General features: G+C 34.3%; 1 pseudogene; it reads left to right on the top strand.

The window, feature by feature from the left end:
• Nucleotides 1–5,273: 5,273 nt before the first annotated feature.
• On the top strand, nucleotides 5,274–20,275 carry LOC149266505 (protein NODULATION SIGNALING PATHWAY 1-like; annotated as a pseudogene).
• Nucleotides 20,276–20,749: the final 474 nt, after the last annotated feature.

Below are 20,749 nucleotides of genomic sequence, written 5' to 3'. Positions count from 1 at the left end.
AATTTCATAGTAAAATAGAAGAAGTAAAGTTCCGTCCTTATTTCCTCCCTACTTCAGTCATATATATTACATAAAAATACTAATAATGGAGCTATCCTGAGAATCGAAAGATTCTTAGGATTTCTCATCCTAACTATAAGATCCTTGAATAGTAATTAACATCTCCTTCAATTATCCTTCTTGATCATGTGCGTGCCTTGAGCTGACTTTTCCATAAATAAGGTAATGACCTGTTCATGCTTAAATGCTCTGCATTCATCCGAGGGAACAACAATTGTTAATTGGATCATTCTGCACACCAATTTACTTAAATTAAAGCTCTATGGTATCTAAAATACTTAAATTAACGACAATACCATTAACTGACTTTCATTATCCTTTTCTTCCCAAATTATTGCAAACTAAAGATAAAATTATTGAAAACATAATATTAACTAAGAAAATAAAGATAAGAATCATGCCATTTCCATGGCCCAACATCACCCCCCATATTACCTTCTTGTATTTCCTCATGTAAAGAGATGATTGACATGTAACATAGTTAAGGAATAAGGTGGATAGGGGGATTCACCATAACAACGACATCCACTTTTGTTTGGATTACTTTGAAGGCCTCAATTTCTTCTCTTTCAGAAAGGTCATATTCAACATGATAACCCTCTGGAGGATACCATATGATGGGACACATGTATCTACATACAATCCATGTAGGACCTTCAGACAGAACCAAGTTACCATAAAGTTTCATTCAATCAGCAGCTGCTTGAAAATTTCTGTAATTAAAGGGTTCTCAATTTTTAACCTCATTATGGGATACTTTCCATCTTAACTTTGCTCCTTGGAAATATTCTTCTTTAATGTCCCCAAAATATTCTTCAGGCTGAGTATTTTTTACTTCATGCATTTCTTCTAGAGATGGTAGTTCATTGGGTCTCATGAAGTTATCCCAGGTTAACTATGACTATTTCAATTCTCTAATTACTACCAATTTAATCAAATAGTGATGACTAACTACAGAATTGGGGTCCTTAACTCTACCAAGTCTACCAACAACGTCATGCAAGAGAAAATTTAAAAATAAAGGCAGATTTATGACTACCTTTTGTTTTAATGCTGCCAAAAATTTGAGGTGTCGAGGTCTTACCACATCATGGCGACCATCACATGTAATATACCTCTAGACTACTTCTGCTAGCTCCTACCATGGTTCTCTGAATGAAGCAGGGTGAAAACCTTTGCCTTTATGGGCCAATTCTTCACCAGGGTCTATAAATAATTCCATAGTGTTTTGAAGTCTAGTGTGCTTATCTATCCATTTTTCTCCCTCTATGGAAAGACCTATGACCTCTGCCATAATTGTCTCATTGACTGTTATTTTCTTACCTCTGACTGTCGTGACTTCATTGCTCAAATTCTGCAAAAATTCCAAAGCAACAACATTGTCGAATCCCTGTAGTTGAGTAAAGTATTCAGCCCAGCCTACCCACTCTAGGATCCTTCGGGCTTGCTCAGTAACCTGTAGTAGAGTAGGTTCATTTCGGATAGGCTTACCACCCATACTTGCTAATTCATAAAATTGTTGTAGTGACTGTATACAGAGCTGTTCAAACCAAAAATCCCTTAGTAGAAATAGCAGCATGTCAAAAATAGTATCATTCAATATACTTATGTATTGGGGATTATCATGATAATTACGAATTTTTGTTAATTTTTCCTAGTCATATTACGCTTGTGCCTAGTCATATCATGCTTGTGTCCAGTTGTATCATGATTGTGCCCAGTCATATCACACATGTGATATTTCCTACCTCCTCCAATAGGAGAAAGGTCGACCACAACCTTTAAGATTATGGGAAGTTAAATTCATACGGAGGCATTAATTAGCGTGAAGGGAAACAATTAAATCATATGCAGCCAAATGGGAAGATGATAAAGTGCAGTAAATGCACAGATTACTGTTATGAAAAAATCGTCGTGAAATTAAAAGCATAGTAATGAAAGATATCATTATCATGGTTAAAAAGATTTTTTTGTAAAAAGATTACCCTTGAGAACATATTTTTTTTTTGTTGTTGGTAAAATAAATTTATAACTAATAATTCTTATCACGGAGGTTTGAAACACTTATGATTTTTTCATATAATAGTATATGTACCACCTCTAGTCATTTTAGGAAGAAAATATACTTACTAGTAGTGGTGATATCTTGTCAGAGAAAAAGGAATCTAATGACATAGTAATGATATAGAAATTCATGTTATACTCCAATACCACAAGCAAAACCTATGCTCCCATCATTCATCCATAACCTTGACAGGTTTTTCATTGAACCCTTTGATGAGCCAGCATCCTTATGAAAAATGTAACATGTTATTATTTAAATGATTTTCTAAAAAAGGCCATTGTTCTGGCATGGTGACCAGGTAACAACAATTCCACTCACTAGATCATAACAAAGTGAACAAGCCAGCTCGTGATGAGACCTCTTGTCCTTTTGACAATAGTGTCAAAGGCCATTACCCTGGTTTGGTGGCCATAATGGGAATGTCACTTGTGTTAATGTCTTATGATCATGGTGGGCTGGCTCATGATGAGACCCCCCATCCTTATGAGAAAATCTAGCTTTAAGTAGTATATATATATATTTTTAGAATTGTTCTTTTTATTATTAAGGGTGGCTCATCAACTCCTTAAGAGTTAGGGATGGTGTAAGGAGTATTAAAAAATGCCAAATAAAGTATGTCTTAGTCCTTCATTATGTTTAAAGAAAATCACCATTTGAGTATATAAGAAAAGATAAAACTACTATGGTGGTAACAAATTATGAACATTTTATGATAATTTCGAAAAATCCAGATATAAAGAAAATATTCAAATTGATAGGATATGCCAGATGAGAAAAATATGTTCTTCATGGGGTAATGAATAAGATATCATACTTGACACCATGATAAAATAAATATCAATTCTTTTAAATTCACATTGTAGTTTGCATTTAAGAGTAATAACCGTATACAAAGAAAAAAATAGTTGGGTGCAAAGGGAATGACAATTGTTTCAAAGGGAACAACGACTGAGATAAAAGGAACAACAACTAGAATTTAAGGAATTGCAATCATAATAGGCCAGTATTCATGTCCAAAGAACGGTAATCACGCCAATCAGGAATGTCATATAGTTGTTTATTAAAGGAACAACAATTGTAATAAAGGGAACAACAATTATAATAAAAAATGATGCTAGGTTGAAGGGAGATGAAGAATTTTTTCTTTAAAGGAGAGAACATCACCTGTGCTTTAAAGGAACAAAAACTGTGTTGTAAAGGAACAACAATTGTGTTGTAAAGGAAGAATAATTGTGTTGTAACATAACAACAATTGTGTTGTATGTGGAAAACATTTGTGAAAAAATCTCAACACATTTTTGTTTTTAGATCAATTATCCCTCCCTTTTTCCTTAGTCAAAGGAGGAAGAAAAAAGAAAGAAAGAAAGAAAAAGAAGAAGAAAAAGAAACTTAACCAAATTACAAAAAATATATGCATTATGAAAAATATGGTAAAAAATCAGATTTCACATAGATGAAGTTGTTGGGTTACCACACCAATTAGCTATAATTTGAAAAGTAGGATCACTACTTATCTTGTGGTAGAAAGACTACTTTGTGAGCGGTTGGTGGTATAGGCGCAGTCGATGTCCATTTACTAGAAAACGGGTACCAGATCTGTCAATGGTGGTTAAAGTCATGGTACCATTATCATGAATGTATTTGATTTCATAAGGTCTGAGTCATCTTGTCTGCAATTTTCCCATAAAATCATGGAATCTAGAATCATATAATAACACATAGTTGCCTTTTTAAAGTGATTTATTTTTTATAAGTTGATCATGCCATTTATCTCTTTATTGCTGAAGAATGGTTGTGTGTTCAAGAGAAAATAGGTGTGCTCCAGCTAATTCATAGAGCTGATGTAGGCATCGTGTTTGTGCCTCTATAAAATCCAGTCTGATCTCCTGTGTAATTTTAAGAGTCTTTATTTCAAATTCAAATGGAAAAATTGGTTCTTTGCTAAAGACAAGCTGATATGGTGAGTGACTAGTAGTGTTGGTCGATGTCGTCCGATAGGCCCACAAAGCTTCCGAAAGTTTGGTTACCCAATTTCGATGATTCACGGATACTATTTTAGTCAAGATTTATTCCAGGAATTTGTTGGTACTTTCCACTTGTCTGTTAGTCTGGAGGTGGTATGGAGAAGTAACCCTATGCTTAATATAATAATTTTGAAGAGTGGCCGAAATTTTATGACCTGTAAATTGTGGTCCTCTATCTGTTATTACTTCTCTTGGTAATTGTGATCATTGCTTCCTCTATGGCTCTTGGAAAAGCTATCGCTTCTACCCATTTAGTTATGTAACTAGTGCAAACCAATATATAAACTTTTGGGTTTAATGGTGAATTAAAGGGGCCAACAAAATCAAGTGCCCATCTTTCAGAAGGTACCACCACCAATTGTGATTGTAAGGGAATCTCATTTGCTTGGACAGGACGACCCATCCTTTGACAGCTATCGCAGGCTTGAACATATTTCTTTGCATTCTTAAATATCATGGGTCAGTAATAGCCCATCTAAAGAAATTTATGTCCGGTCCTGCGGTGTGCAAAGTGTTTGCCACAGGGTTCATCATGGAAGGATTTTAGGATATCATAAATTTCATCTTCTTGAATGCATCTACGAATTTGTAGATCAGAGCCACTATAAAAAATATAACCACCGATCTAGGAGAAGAGTGTGTTGCGCTGAATAATTAATTTCCTTTCTCATGGTGACAAATGTGCTGGAAATTTTCCTACTGTTAAGTAATTTTCCACATTAGTGTACCAAGGTGTTTTTATTGTCACAGTGAATAGATGCTTGTCCAGGAACTAGTCATCTACTGATAAAGAATCATTTATTTTAGGTACTCGAGACAAGAAATCTGCAACAAGGTTCTCTTTTCTTGGTCAATCTTTGATGGTGATATCAAATTCCTGTAATAAAAATAACCATCAAGTCACTCGACCATTAGTAATTGGTTTATTAGCTAAATATCTAATAGCAGAGTGATCAGTATACAAAAAAACTAGATATCCTGTTATATAATGTCATAATTTATTAATAGCATATATAATAACTAGAAATTCTTTCTCTGTCACTGTATAGTTTAATTCGACAGGAGTAAGATTTTTGCTAATGTAATAAATAACATAAGGTTTATTGTCTTCTTCTTGTCCAAGAATGACGCCTATGGTTGCATCTGATGCATCTGAGGATAAGTGGAAAGGTAATTCCCAGTTTGATCCTCTTAACATTGGTGTTGTTGAAACCAATTTCTTGAGATCTGCAAAGGCAATGTCACATTTATTAGTCCATTCGAATTCAATATTCTCTAATAAAGTATACAAAGGTGCAACTATTTTGAAAAATGTTCTATAAATCTACGGTAATATCCTGCATAACCAAAGAAACTACGTACCTCAATTTTTGTGCAGGGTGTTGGTAATTTAAGGAATACTTCGATTTTCATCGAATCAACTTGAATTCCTACAGTAAAGATATAATTTCCTAAAAATACGCCTTCAGTCATCATCATATGGCATTTTTCGTTGCTTAGACATAATCTGGTTTTAGTACATCGTTTAAGCACTTTTTCCAAATTTGTTAAAGCTTGGTCAAATTCATCACCGTATGGAGTGAAGTCATCCATATACAATTCGAGTCCTTCATTAATCAAATAAAAAAAGATACTCAAGATTGCTCTGTGGAACGTAGCTGGAACGTTACATAATCCAAAAGGTAAAACTTTGTATGCGAATGTACCCCAGGGGTAGGTAAATGTAGTTTTGTCTTGATCTTCTGAAGCAATCTAAATTTGATTATAGCCACTGAAACCATCTAGGAAGGAGAAAAATTTATTCCCAGCTAAAGTATCAAGGACTTGATCTATGAAGGGAAGGGGAAATGGTTCTTCTGGGTAGCCTTGTTGAGCTCTCTATAATCTACACAAATTCTCCATTTCCCATTTTTCTTAGGGATGACTACTAACGGGGAGACCCACTGGCTGTCTGAGATGGGGTATATAAAGTTTACATCTAGCAATTTCTGTAATTCCCATTTCACAATATCCCTGAGGTGTGGATTTAACCTCCTCTGGGGTTGTCGAATAGTACGAGCATATTTCTCAAGATAAATACGATGGGTGCACAACTGCGGATCGATGCCTTTCATATCCAAATATTCCCAAGCAAAAGCTTGTTTATATTTATGGAGAATTTGGATTAATTTATGTCACTGCTGATTTTCCAGATTGGCATTAATATTGAGGGTTTTTCCTAGTTCAATATTGATTGGCATACTATTATGGACAATTGTTGTGGGAATGTGATTATCGTTTGAATTCTCTAAGGGGTCTCCTTGTGCTTCATTATCGAGTATAGCTTTTAGCATTTGGCATGTTGGATTTTTTATAACAGTTGGTTCATTAATAAAGCTACTAATTACATCATCTTCTATTTGATTTCTAAGTCTAAGGGCCTCATCTAACATAAGAGGAGAATGCATATTTTCTTCTAGATTTCTCTGTGGGTGTAACTGGAGGCTTGTAATAGGAAAACTTGGTTTAGTAGGAGGATACAAAATAATATTTTTAACAGTGTCTCCCTTGGTAATCATCATGCTGCCTGTTTGACATCCTATATATGCATCTTTCGTTGCTAACCATGGTCTTCCTAATATCAAAGGATGGGCATCTAGTATATTCCTTGGGTTAATAACTAGGAAATCCATGGATATTCCCAAGAGTCTACAAAGACAGTAATATCTTCCAAAGTACCTTCAAGCTTAACCACCGATCTGTCAGCTAATTCTAACAGGGTTGAGGTTGGTCTTAAGACCGTAATACCCCGAATATTACAGGTCTCATAAGTTAGAATATTAATAGCTGCTCCTAGGTCTACCAATGTGTTCAGAAAGGTGCAGCCTTGTATTTGAATAGTTACTACAGGATTTCTTGGGTCTTCATATTTGACAGGTACTTGTTTACCTAAAATAAGATCAGATAGTGTTCCTACAACGTGAATTGTCAATGGATCTTTTGATTTCCTCCCAGGATTTTTTCCACATAATTATTTGATCATTTTAGCGTAAATTGGAATGTCTCGTATGGCCTGGAGGAGTGGGATTTTTATACACAATTTTTTCAATTCCCCTACAAGATCAAAATCGGGATAGATGGCTAGTTTAGCTATCGTAAGTCTTTTAGGGAATGGAGGAGAAGCAATTATAACTTTATCAGAGTTTTGTCATTCAATTGTGTCTCCTATCGGTTCTGTTTCTAAAATAATCACAGTCGAAGGGTTTGTTACAGTTTGTTTTTCTTTATCATTTTCCTGTTCTTGATCGGTCTTATTTTCTTCAGGAGAAATGACATGTCCTAACCTTAATCGAAGCTCATTACATTCTAGGGGATTTATTTCATAGTCCGGATTTTCAATGATTTGTACATACTAGACAGGTCTATTATTAGGATTAGGATTTGGCTGAGTTGAAAACTAAGGATGCATCGAGGGTTGAGGATTTGGAGGAAACTGAAATGGAGCTTGCAGCGTAGGTTGAGGTTGAGGGATCATCCCTATAGGTGGATTAACCAGTCCCACTAGGCGCTGCCAATTTTGAGGCCATATTGGATTTTACGCAGATGTATTAGTCCATTGTGAGGGGTAGGGATTATTAGTCAGATTCTACAACAATTGGGTAGGAAATTATGAGTTTGGCCATATAGGTCCAACGAATGATTGATTTGGCCAAGGATATGTGGGATATGGTTGGGATTTCCAGGTGGACTTAAAGGATGGTTGTCCCTGCCATGCAGTTCCAAGATTCTGTTGTTGAACATACTAGCCAGAATAAAACAAAGAGGGATATTACATCATACCTCAAGGACAATCTTGACATTGTCAATGTTGAGCCATAAGATATGTTGGTTATGTTTCCTCCTCAGCTTCTTTAAACACAACTTTTAATCCTAGAAGTGACGGACATTGATTCTTCGAATGATCTTTAGTGCATAAGCACATGTTTGAACCATATCCAGGGAACACTCCCTTTGACTGTGTTTCTTTCAACATGGAAAAAATATGGCTAATGCTCATTCTGCTTCAACTTGTTTTTGTTTGGCCTGCAAAAAATCTAACTGTGTAGTAAGTGTGCCCAAAATGTTAGTCTTAAAATCTTCTAAAAGGTTACCAATTTCTATTCGCATTACACCTCCACCCAAAGTTTTATTGATTTGGGTGAGGGGATCCCATACTCTAGATTTGGTTCGTGTGGTGCCACGTGAACACCTGATACACAATTTAACAATGTTATCATATTCCTCCTAAGAAATATCACCCTGTCCCATTAAATTCAGTGTTTCTATCCACTCATCTTTCATGCCTTTTATTAGAGTGGATTTCATTACTTATTTTGCTAAGGTAGCATAGGGTTATCTCTACAAGTTGTAGTGAAATATCTCAATATAGTCTTCTAAGGTTTCACTATCATTTGCGGTCATTTTGAAAATTTCATCTTTTAGATCCCTGTATCGATAATAATCATGATACTTTGTGAGAAAATCATTTTTCATCACATCCCAAGAATGTATAGTGCCTCCTCATTAACCCATAAACCACTGTAAATATGATCCCTTCAAAGTGGAAAGAAACAATTTCAATATCTAAGGATTAGTGGTATAATCATATCCTTTGGACAAAATATCAAATTTGAACAAGAAGGCATCAAGATCCTCTGAAGTCATCCCATGAAAAGTCGGGATATTTTGTAATGGAATGGATTTCATTAGAGAATTTTCCACTGGGTTGACTATAGGGTATTCTAGTGTTGATATCTGGGCTTGTTGTGGTTGGTTTTCCATCTGATCGAAAATTTGCCAATAATTTTCAAGGATTTCGTGATCAGGGGGTATTATTTGAGCAGGAAGATTATGGTTACTATTTGATTCTCGAGGGGACTTTATTGCACTACTTAAACTTGGAATTTCAGATGTTTTTCTTTCAACCAGAATCACAGGGGATCCAAATTTTGATAATCGTGGATTTGTCTTAGCATCTCGTATTTTTGCTCCTTCAGTTTTACTCTAAATCTTAGCATGGGTTGCAGTTGGTGATTCTATTGCTTGAGGGATTATGGTATATCCCTTCCCAGATGTTGTTCGAGGTGCTACGGATGCTTGAGATTCATATTTTTTCTATAAAGGCCAATCTCCCAAGGTTCACCTGTCCCTGGGTTTTTGTAGTCTTTGGTAATGGTTTCTGTTCTACTGCTACTTGATTCCTATCTTTCTTCCTAGTCATGCACACTTACATAGCCTCAATGTATCAACTGAAAGTGGGTGCTAGGCAAAAGCTTTTTGCTTGTTGTGTGCGTAGGTTCTTACCTTCTGTCTTCAATACCCAGTCCTCTCAGAGACACAATCTATCACTATTTTGACAACCTCCCTGGCAACGACGCCAAAATGTTGGGCACTAAGATGACTCCTAGAAATCAACTTAATCCTACCTTCATTAATTCTATCAACCTGGGATTCATCTGTTATTTCAAGGTTGTTGGCACAATCTATGCAAGGATAGAATTCTAAATCATAAGGATGTATGAGTCTATTTCTATGAAAGAATCACGGGAAATACTAAATCTTATCCAATCATTATAGAAGTAAATTGTTCATAACAACAAATGTGTTATTTCCTACTGCTAGAGTTTCAATATTCATAAAAGAGATCTATTCTAGCTCACAAATCACTTTATATATTTCAGAATTATCTCAACAAATTACATTCATAAGGGAAATTACTTAATTCATACTACTATTTTGAAATCTAGATTTTCCGAAGTAATTCACAAAATTCACATAATCAAACCTCTAAGCTTATGTAATTAATTCGCACGATTTAATCAACAATTTCAAGAAATATACAATAAAATTATAAAGCATAAAGTTCAATCAATCATCTTCTATGAAAAAGGAACAACTAATAACATAACCGATATCTATATAGTGAATAACCAGATGGTAATGATATAGAACAGACAACAAATCCTCCAGGCATTGGGACCAAGGTCTCCGGAAGCACTACCTTGAGGAAATTCAATGCAAGAAAGCTAAAACAAAGTCTTTAGTGATTTCATTAATATCAAAATGATTTACAAAATAATCTGTAGAACTTCAAGATTGATTTTTTTTTCATAATTTCATAGTAAAGTAGAAGAAGTGAAGTTCCATCTTTATTTCCTCCCTACTTTAGTCATATATAGTACATCAAAATACTAATAATGGAGCAAGAGTAAGAATCGAAAGTTTCTCAAGATTTCTCATCCTAACTATAAGATCCTTGAATATTAATTAACATCTCCTTCAACTATCCTTCTCGATCATGTGCGTGCCTTGAGCTAACTTTTCCATAAATAAGGTAATGATCTATTCATGCTTAAACACTCTGCATTCGTCCGAGGGAACAACAATTGTTAATCAGATCATTCTGCACACCAATTTACTTAAATTAAAGCTCTATGGTATCTAAAATAGTTAAATTAATGAAAATACCATTAACTGACTTTCATTATCATTTCTTCCTGAATTATACCAAACTAAAGATAAAATTGTTGAAAAACATAATATTAACTAAGAAAATAAATAGAGGAATCATACCATTTCCACGGGGCAACAATTGCGAGAAATATTACATTAACCAACTAGAAGTCATGGCTGAGAAGTTTTAAGGTTTTCCAACACTTTTGAGACTTCATCCATATAAGGACAAAGGTAAATAGGATGATTCCTTTCACATAAATTACAGGGAAATTTTACTTTACCCTTTTCCCATGGACCTTACTATTTCTAGTTAAGGGTTTGTCACTAGCATGATCTCCAGAAGCTGACGACAAAGGCTGATGTGAGCCTATGCACCACACTTCTAATACCTTGGGAATACTAGGACAATCTCTAAGAATGTGGTCACCCTAACATAAAATGAAAGGGAATTTAACTTTGCAGGGTTGATTGAAATACTTTTCCATTCTAGCTGCATATGTAGCGATGGTTGCTTGGTTTCCCCTCTACTTATTTTGCTTCTTCTTCTTTGTCCTTTTCTTCTTCTTATTAGCTTCCTGGTTAGTAGAATCAAGAGTTTCACCAGGTGAAGAGGAAGAAAGGGATGGACAAACAATAGTTGAAGAAGGAAAAGGGTCAAATTTAGGACCAACATGAGGTTGATGTCGTTCAGGTAGAGGAGAACCTGGTTGGGAAACTATTTATACATTCAGAACCATAGGGGTCGAAAAAAATAAAACTAGAAAACCAATGGTAAATCCGATAAAAGGCAACGTTGCCATATAAGGAGCACCAACATTTCCAAAAGAAGTAAAAGGACTAGGATTCCCATCAGAGGGGTTTCCTTGATTGGTAGACTTAAGAACTGTTGCCATTAGTCTCAACCTAAGATCTATTACGGAATTTTTCCACAAGGAGGATGTTGTTTCGTAGTCAATTAATTGATTTTAGAAATTAAAGACATAGAAAAACAAATGGGTAACTAGGCATAAAGGTTTACCAAGCAACTGCGAACTGCAATATACACATTGGTGAAACAAGGACTTAACGTACATGCAGACAATCTCCCCGAATGTTGTGTTCGTTGTATCATGGTATACAAGGCAGCTGGAGCAATTACCTATGGATGTATAGCAACCTATATGGGACTCCCAAAATATAATCGATGGTATGTGGGAGTGCAGTTCGTACTAGTGCCATCAAATGTGTAATCGCTCGATGAGAGTGTTCCCATATAATTTACGTGCATGGAGCACCACCAATATACCCGAAGGTATATGGAGTATGGTCTTGTAGACTCACATACGTGGAACGAGATTTCACCCCATGATACAATGCTAGAAAACAATGACAACTCCTATGCTTAACGATGTTGGAACATGTCTTTAACTTAGACCTCTAAATGTTTACGTTAATGTTACCAATGCTCCTTAGGTTGATTCAATAAATTTTATTGTTTATCTTTGATTAGGTTTTAGTTTCAAGGCTGAAAATTCAATTTCACGCGTTAATGTTACCAATGCTCCTTAGGTTGATTCAATAAATTTTATTGTTTATCTTTGATTAGGTTTTAGTTTCAAGGCTGAAAATTCAATTTCACCTAAACACATCTATGATGCAACAAATATGACAAAAATAACTCTTTTCATTTTCTTTTTAATAATGAAAGGCCTAACTAGGTAGGGGAAGAATAAATCAATCAACAATGTAACAAACAAGTGATGCAACAATCAATCTCTATAACTTCACTTTTCCAATAAAAATCAAATCCCTATATGTAATGCATGATGCATAAGATTTTTATTTTAGATTCCACTTAATTTTCAAATGAAAACTAAGAGATTTTTCTAATCATTGTGTTAGGTCCCTATAATACTAGTGTATCCCCTTGTTATTATTGTCATTGCAGCCCCTTATTGTTATTTTTGTGCCCATTTTTTTGTCATCTTGTTATTATTGTACCCCATAGAAGCCCACTATTGTTATTGTTGTGCCCTTACATTATTATTGTTATGTTGGCTTTGATTATATTGTGACCCCATAGACTCTTATATATAGAAAGGAGGCCTTGTCATTTGTATCATCCAAGAATTGTTCATTTATTTAATGTAAAGGAGGTTTTCCCTCGAAGAGGCTACTTTTTAAGTCGTTTATCTATCTCTTTCTTCTATTTTGAGAGCTGGTTGCATAATAATTGGTATCGAAGCTTTGGATTTTAGGGTTTTGCTGCTTCAAACAGGTCATCGTGGAATTTTCTCTATAACATATTTTATACGAAGATTCAGATGCTGAAATTAAAACCCATTTGATTCAAAATCATGGTGAACCTCATGATCGAATTTCAAATCTTGTCTCACAATATTTTCAGAGATATGAACTGAGGAAATTAAGGTTTTTGCAGGCTCACGAATTTGATCTCAAACAGGTCACTTTGGGAAAATTGTTATAACTTTCTCACTGAACATCAGGTTCAAATGTCATAAAAAGTGATAGAAAGAGTACAGACTTTAGTTTGTTGGGTATCGTTTTTAGGCCCGAAGGTTGAAACCGTGACACGTGGCACGTCATATGAGTTCTCTCTACTGAACGAGTCTATAATCAGGTCATTGTGGGAGATTGGGAATAACTATTTCTTGGAGAATCCAATCGTGATCAGACTAGTGGGGCAGGAAATAGGACTGAGAGGGCTATCAAAGGCCAAAATTTTAGAACTTGGAGTTTTAAAATTATAAAGTTATAGTCGTTTCAAGATCGAGTTCATACAAAGGAAAAATAAGGTGCGTAGTTGTTTTAAAAATTGGCATAAGATTTGTTTGAGAATGTAGTTTGAAGTGTTTCAAAGGGCATTGTGAAGCATAATTATCATTCATTTATGACCTGAAGAAAGAAAATGGTAGCACCTAGTAAGCAACCCAAAATCTCTACTATGACACTTGAAGAAGAGGAAGAAATGCAACATGATATTACGAGACCAAGTGCAACAAATTTCGCTCTAACAAAAAGTAACTGAAGCTAAGAAGGATGGTTTAAAGAATGTAATGGAAGATAAGATGGATGGCATAGAAGCTGAGATGGATGGTATAGAACCAAAATGTAAAGGCAACATGGAAGATTTGAAGATAGATTTGACAAAGTTTCTACAAGAAATGCTTACTAATGGTGAAAGGGTAGTAAAGGAAACTCGTGATGAGAACAAAAGAAACGTTAATCGTGATTTCATAGAATCTAACATTGGATTGAAGACCCATCATGTTCCAAATATCGATATGAGGAATTTTGATGGAAAGTATCCCGTAACATGGATACTACAGATGGAGCAATATTTCGATCTCCATAATGTGCAAAACACGCAAAAGGTATGCATTGCAACTTTATATTTGGAACAAAACCAGTTTATATTGTATCGATGGCTTTTCTATTGCAAACAAATTGTCACTTGCGAATTTTTAATGGAAGAAATGATAGAAAATTATGAGGATACAAAAAGAAATAACTTTTTTAGCCAATTGATAAATCTCAAACAAAAGGGTTCAATGGTCTAGCACATTGAGGACATCCAAAAATTGAATATAAGAGTAAAAGATATTCCAGAGGAGAAAAGGATTGATGTATTCATAGGGACTTTAAGGGATAACATCCAACATGAGGTTCACCTTTGGGAACCTGATTCATTGAAGGCATTCAAGTTGGAAGGAAAAATTGAAAGAAAAATTATGGCAACAAGGAAGCCTACCACTCACAACTATAAAGATGGAAGTGTTGTTGCCCCTAGCCTTCAATAACCTACAAGGTTGACACCACAACAATTGGAAGAAAAAAGAGCAAAAGGGCTTTGTTACAGTTGTGATGGAAATTACACTAAAGGTCATAAGTGTGCTGAGAAGAAATTATTTTACATAGATTGTGAAGAGGAGGAAGAAAAGGAACAAGAAACATCAAAACAAGAGGATATACACCAATAACAAACCCTAGAGAAAGAAGAAATGAATCCAACCATATCTTGTATTGCATTGGCCGGAATTATCACTCCTCAAACTCTAAAGATAGAAGGACATATCAAGAAGAAAAGGTAATAGTGTTGATTGATTTGCGCGGTACCCATAATTTTAATCATTTTAAGATAGCCAAGGAATTGAATTGATTCCTATATCCAGCACCAGGGTGTCAAGTGATGGTTGCAAATGGAGGAACCATAAATTTCTCTGGAAAGTGGCATAATATCAAGCTATCCATGGGAGAGTATGTATTGAATAGTCCAATTCTTTCCATTCCAATGGATGGTATTGATGTTGTACTAGGAGTCCAATGGCTACAATCTTTGGGTATGACAACTTTTAATTTTCAAGAACTTTTCTTGATTTTTTTTTGGAAGGAAAGGAAGTTGAATTAAGGGGTATCACAGGGAAATAGGGAAAGCTAATCATCTCTAACGCCATGACAAAGCTTCTAAAGAAATAACAACTAGGAATAATTGCATAATTATGTTCGCTAGAGGTTCCCACATCGAAGTCATCTATTTCTCTAGATCTCCAAAATGTCTTAGACAATCACTCCAAGGTATTTGAGACTCGTAAAGGCCTCCCACCTATTCGTGATCATTATCATGTTATTCATTTGATCCCAAGAAGTGTTCCTCCAAACATCAGGCCTTACATATATCCCTATGTCCAAAATAGTGAAATTGAACGTATGGTTGCAGAAATTCTAGAGGTTGGTATAATTCAACATAGTCAAAGTTATTTCTCTAGTCCAATAGTATTGGTGCACAAGTAGGATGGATCATGGTGCATGTGTTCAAATTATAGGGAGCTCGACAAGCTCACTATTAAAGATAAATTTCCCATTCCTATCATTGATGAATTATTGGATGAATTGCATGGATCAATTTATTTCACCAAGTTGGATCTTCATTCAGGATATCATCAAATTCGAATGAAGACTAAAGACATTCTGAAAATGACATTTAGAACTCATGAGGGTCATTATGAGTTTTTGGTCATGCATTTTGGCCTTACCAGTGCACCTTCTACATTTAAAGGTTTGATGAATTCCATTTTCAAACCCTTCCTTAGAAAATTTGTGTTAGTATTTTTTGATGATATACTAATCTACAACAAGTCTTAGAAGGATCGTGTTCAACATGTTGACAAGGTGTTCAAACTATTGGAGGAGGAACAATTATATGCAAAAACCTCCAAATGTTTCTTTGGAGTACAAAAGGTGGAATATTTGGGTCATATTGTATCTCATGAAGGTGTTAAGGTAGACCCTAACAAAATTAAAGCCATTAAGGAATGGAGAATCCCCATATCCATAAAGCATCTACGAGGATTTCTCGGGTTGACATGGTATTATCGCAAGTTTGTTAAGAATTATGGGAGAATAGTAGCACATCTAACAACATTACTAAATAAAGATGCATTTTCTTGGACTCCAAAAGCAACAAAGGCCTTTGAACATCTTAAAGAGGCAATGTGCCAAACACTGGTCTTAGCTACGCCTGACTTCACAAAAACGTTTATTGTGGAATGTGATGCCTTAGGAAATGGAATTAGTGTTGTTTTAATGCAAGAAGAAATAACCATTGCTTTCAAAACTCTTCTAATCAAAGGAAAGTATCACTAATACAAAATGGCTAATTAGTTACTAAAAAAGCAACTAATTTTCGCATATAAATGACCATTTTTCAGTCGATGACTAGTAGTAGATAATTTACAATATCTTATAACGCGATCAAATTTTAGTCGTTTTTAGCTTATTCATTAATTGGTTATCTCAATTTTATCGTCTAGTAGTATATTTAGTCATTAATTTTGTTATTGATTTATTGTTGTTAATTGCCACAATTATGACCAAATATACAACATAATATATTACTATATGATGACCCGAGAAAACCAATTAATGACCAAAATAATATGACCAAAATGTTTGTCATGTTATAAGATACTGTAAATTAGATACTAATAGTCATATATATGCAAATTTTAGTCATCGCTTGAAACCAATTAATGACCAAAGGAATATGACTAAATTTTGGTCGTATTATAAGATACTGTAAATTAGCTACTAATAGCTGTATATATGCAAAATTTAGTAGTCCTTTGTAATCACAAATTTATAATTTGTAATAGTCATTTATATTTTTTTGTAGTATCATATTCATTATATAAACGAATACTTTAGTAGTTTATATTCATTTCATTTACTTTAAATGCCTAATTTAGTCATATATTCAGTTTATTTGTGTTCATCATTAATCAATATAAACTACTAATTTATTAGTTTTAGATTGATTCTATGTATTGATTATTAATCAACATAATTTAATTAGTATAATTTTGCGACTAAATTAGAAAAATGTCATACAATGTGGGTGTTCATCTAATATGAAAACAAAAAGTTACATATGTTAATTAGAATAATAAATAATATCAAGTGCAACTATAAATAATTTCAACCACATAAACTATATTATATGAAATGTTAAGTATTACAATACGAGTTTCCAACTTAATATTGGTTGGACTGCAATTTACATATGAAATATTATTTCATCACTTCAAAACATTATCATTACGTTGTCAAGGCATTGTAGGTGAACTCACCAACTCTGAAGACTTGATCATCAGTCTCTATGTGTGTGTCTCATGCGAGATATTATTTTTACGGGTATCACTAGACCAGTTCTCTTCTCTCTCTCTCTTTCTGCATTTGTTGCTCCAATGTTACTTTTCTCCTCTTTCTTCAATTCCTGCTTTTGATCATCAATATTGAGTTCCTCTTCTGAAATGAAAGAAGATATAATGCAGAGTATAAGACATGAAATACGATGAACACTGGAATATAAACTAAAGTAGACTATAAAGGATTTATATGACATATACCTCAACATCAGCTATGTCAATGTCAATTTTCCCCAGAAAAGCAAGAAACTCGAACAAGTTTTCTTTAGTTGGGTGATAATGGCCACTATGTGGCCATATGACTTGTAAAAACAAAACAAATAAAATGTCACCATAGAAAAATAAAACCTTGGGAACTTAATAACAATCATATCAGCTAAGTTACAATCTAAAAATATCAAGTTGTAGATATCTTGTGAAAACATATGGAAAGAAAAAGACAACATAATAAATAATGTATGAGAACTAGCTGGAAAATTGCATCATAGAAGAAAAAATTCTCCTATGGTTACCCATACTTGTGGGTGGGTAACATGTCCCAATATGCCATGATCTTTAGTGTCCAGAGGAAGTAAAATTCCTCTGGTCAAGTACAAGTTCTAGGAATTTTTCAGAAAATGTGCATCCCTCACAAATTTTGATTGGAAAAGACCTAATGCATCTTCCCCTAGAAATTTTGGTGAAATATGCAAGTTTATTACAACGAGGTGGGTGAAATATTATCACTCTCCTAACTCATAAGATATTTCTATCCACCAATTTTATACTCTTCTATATACCTAATATAATATAGAGTGTACAATTTGATTTTCTCTCGCACTTTCCTTCTTGTGAGATTGTTCTCATTGCTCTTTCAATTCATGCACATATCAATAAGGTTTATTTTCTTGTTTCTATTGCAGTATGAGTTTTGTTTGGTTGAGGTATTTTTTTTTTATTACAGTATGAGTTTTGTTTGGTTGAGGTTTTTTTTTTTTTGATAAAGTGTATTCCTATTTATTCAGTTTAACCGTCTTGCGTTCAATTCTTTCAATGAGTGGGTATTGGCTACATGATCCACAGATAAAACAATGAAACTTTTTTATTTGTGCAAGATAACCAATTATTTGCATACCTTTTCTTTTCACAAGTATGTGATTTGTCTGGGTCTAATTCATTTTCTTGTTTATGGAAGTATCATCCTGAATTTCTATGATGTATGTGGAAACTTGAAATGTTATATCTCTTTATGTGGAGGTACTTCGAAATTGGAATGTAAATGGATTTCTTAAAATATAATATAAGGAATTGAATATCATTTTATTCTTCTTAAAATGAATTGTAAAGAAGAGAGCTTTCCTCCAATATTTTTACCATTTTATTTGGTAGAACACATGGTATAGAATGATGCACTGCTCCTTTTCTCATTATGTTTGGAATTTATACCAATTAACTGAGTGTTTTGTGTAACTTCATTTGCCCATAAAACCAAAAATGATTAATTTGTTTCTTTGTTGAATATAAAATGATGTGGAGGATTCTACAAGATAACCAAGAAGAGAAAAATAGTTAGAGTCTCAGGTGAATCTACTAAAGGAAAACTCTGGAATGTCTTTGAAAAAAATGCAGCCTCTCCCCACACAGGAGAGAGTTTGGGTCATGGAAACCACTGCTTGGCCCCAAAAATTAAGTTCTATGCATGGAGAAGAATCAGACAATCAATTACATTTGGATGCCAGAGGAAACAACAACAAAAATAATGACATCATTAGCAATAGAAAAATCAAAGGAAGATAAGGTGGATGCTATAATAGTCCACCTAATCTTCCCAATGAATCGATATGGGTTGAACAACTACTAAACTCTTGTGTAGTGGTTATAACCAACAATAAAATTGTTCGCATTCAACATCTCATATGGGTCTTCCATGATCTTGCATCAATCTCAGGTGATGAAAACCATAGGCTTGCAGCACATGGGCTGAGATTTTTCATTGCTGAGATCATGCATCCCAACACATCTCTTCCTTGCTCGAGATTCACCTCTCATCAAGTTTCATGAGGTAAGTCCATGGTATTAGTTGTTGTACACCATAGCCAATAAATATTTTCTCGAATCCTTTGAAGACAAGACCAATAAATCTGTTCATGGAATACAATGGCCCACATTCATGGAGGAATTGGCTAGAAGACCACCTGGGCCTCCTAGTCTCCAAAGGCTAACTATCATATTAGACACTCTTGGGGAACCCTTTTAAGCTAGCACTCCTTCCAATGACTTCCCTAACCATTTAAAGAGGTATGAAAAGACTTTGAATCTTGATATGAAAGTGAATGTCATTGCACAACCCCTAGATTCCCTTACTAGTGAAATCCCTAGGGGTCAAAGAATACAAGGAATTAGCTATATGTGCATAATTTCGTCTTCATCAACTCTTAGGAGAGGGATTGGACAAAAATGAAGTAAAAGACAATCAATTAACATAAGTTCACCCTCATGACAAGTTCATCAAATTCATAAAGGACCTAAATCCCCAAGTATTTTTCTTGATTGATAATGATATAGACCATTCATCTCTTGATTTCATAGAAATATTTAAGAACTTTGTAGATCATCTATGAATATTATTGGATTCCAACAATGTATGTTTGAAGGGGAAAGAGTGCAAGGAGAGGTGTATGGTTGAAGGCGAGGTTGGCATGGGGTTAGTTAATAATGTAGGATATGATGGTGCTTCTCGTATGGAGAGAAAAGAGAGCCAATTGAAGTGGGTCACTAGAGTTAGGGAAGGGGGATTTGTGTGTCATATCCCTAGTGACAAAATAATTCATTGTGCAAGAGCCATTTTTCGTAAACATGATTCAAATTGGGAGATGCATTTGGAGGATGGGTATATTTATTTGTGTTGGAAGAGTCATCCTATCACCTTTTTCTCTTTGTGGAAGCCATCTTTGAATGAGCCTACATGAGCAAACTCCTTGTTTCACTCATATTCTGCAAATATTATGCATCTTTTTTTCATTAACTTCTATATTCTTGTTTCATACATATCATTTTCATACGTATCATACATAGAAATGTACATAAACTTTGGTCTCTTGAATTTGTACTTTGGGTCAAATTCAATGCTTATATTTAACTGATAGAAGAAAGGATGCAAATAATAAAGGAAAAATGAAAATTTAATCTATTCATCATTTGATGCTCAATTAAAATCATTGTGTTGTAGTTTCACATAAGAACCTTAACATCATTTTTGGTTGTTTTACCTTCACCCTATATATACAAGTGGTAGTCTACCTGTTATATGTTTTAAAGCTTTTTGGGCATATTTCCTAGTAGAATTTACAAAGAATCCAACATGGATTTATTCTAATGATATGTGAGCAAATTGATCTCATTCAAACTAGATAATTTAGCTTTGGTCAATTAGCCTGAAGAGA

This window comes from Pinus tabuliformis, chromosome 6 (assembly GCF_031772625.1).
Source record: "Pinus tabuliformis cultivar Carrire ecotype Pingquan chromosome 6, CPIR1, whole genome shotgun sequence".
Lineage (NCBI taxonomy): Eukaryota > Viridiplantae > Streptophyta > Pinopsida > Pinales > Pinaceae > Pinus > Pinus tabuliformis.
Note: the sequence above shows the minus strand (reverse complement) of the source record. Positions and strands in the feature narration are given on the sequence as shown.